We start from the raw sequence: 1,867 nt of genomic DNA on the forward strand, positions 1-1,867 counted from the left end.
GGACATCACTTAACATATAAGCCCCCCCCCCCTTCAGCTAGAATGGATGATTCTGGCATACATTATATGGTTGTTGTAAGAACTACTGAATAATGCCTGGGAAATACTTTGAATACTTGAACTGTATTTTATAAATAGTATAAAATCATAATAATTATTGATATTATTTTCTTATGACCAGATCCATATTTTAAGATAGGATGCATTCTGGCACTATGTTTATGAAGTCAGATGTATGGCAGAGTGAGCTGTATGTTAGAGTCATGTGCCTGCTGCAATTCAGCAAGAGGACAGAAATGCTTGAGGACAAATTCAGCTTCCTGAGAATTACAACTTTTAAAATTTAAAATCTAGTTTCTGGCTCTTATGGGTATGAAGATAGGCTGTCAATGGTGTGAGCCTTGCCTGCTGAAAATTCACAGGTGTTACTATAAAAGTTTTTCAGTGATTGGGAGTGAGGTTTCAGTATCCTGTACAGAGAGGAAGCTAGAGACATAAGAACATAAGAGCCCCGCTGGATCAGGCCAAAGGCCAATCTAGTCCAGCTTCCTGTATCCCACCAGATGCCTCAGGGAGCACACAAGACAACAAGAGATTTGCATCCTGGTGCCCTCTCTTGCATCTGGCAAAAATAAGTCCCTTGTATGGCCCTGGAATTGAGAAATTGCTTTTGAACCCCTTCCTGGGGAGAAGGATTCAGGGCCCCTGGAGGAAGGCTGTCACCCCAGTCCCTGGAACCACATCCAAGGATACCGATAATATGAGGCGTATATTTTCTCCCTGGGTTTCTGACAGGGATCTGATAGAATCTGCCTGGTTAAGAATCGTATTTTTCCTTTGTTATTTTCTCCTATTTTCCATTTGTGCCATTTCCTTATATTCAAATAATGGACAATATAAACTTTACTTCCAGACAGCATCACTCCCAATCAAAAGTACCTGCCCACATCAGATGATACCAGTAATATACCATGGACTACTTTGAATATTGCTTCTCCCCCCCCCCACCCCCCAACACAGATCATGTGTGGTCTCTGCTTGTTCTCAGGAAAGTCACAAACCCTGGACTGGAAGATAATCCTATCTATGCAACTTCCTATCTCTTGAATACAGAACCTCCTGTTTGAGTGATTTCCTTAAAATGCAGATACAAGGAATCAGCATTGTACATGGCAGCACTGAACACACCCTTTCACTGTATCTAGTTCCTGCAACACCACCACCACCAGAAGCCAGTACAGGGAGCTATGATTACAAAATAATCTTTCAAAGTGCGATTACACACCATACTGAATAGCTGTGGGGGCAGTCAAAGACCTATTTAACATGTTGGAGTGCTGGAGAAGCATTCATTTTTCATATTCCTCTTGTGCAGCTGATAAGAAGGGGCTTGATTAATGCAATTCTCCCTTGGTGCTCCAGCAGTATTTGCCACATCTAGTCAGGTCAACACTTGAAGACATGTATTGAGCTGAACATTTCTGGCTGGTACATAACCCAAGGGATGAAGTTCACCAGCTGTGCTTGGCCATTTGACAAAACACAGAGAGGCATTATTTCAGAAGAGACAGCTCTTATTAAAAGTCAAGGACTAGGGGGAAACACACACACACACACCCAAATCTTTAAAATAGCAGTAGGTGTGATGCTTACATGCCGAAAACTGTAAGCTATACTCAAGCTAATGCATTGTGGGATAAAAAAAGATGCCCACTGCCTTTCAAAGCTGTTTGAAAAGTCTTTGTCAGCAATCAGAAAAAGCCGTTTGAGCCCCCCAGTAGGCAAACACTTCCTTGTTTCATATGTACCCTTTCTGACCAATGGGAGTAGAAGTGTAAAGAACAAGTTAAAATCACTGACTTAGGTC

This window comes from Tiliqua scincoides, chromosome 4, assembly GCF_035046505.1.
Source record: "Tiliqua scincoides isolate rTilSci1 chromosome 4, rTilSci1.hap2, whole genome shotgun sequence".
Lineage (NCBI taxonomy): Eukaryota > Metazoa > Chordata > Lepidosauria > Squamata > Scincidae > Tiliqua > Tiliqua scincoides.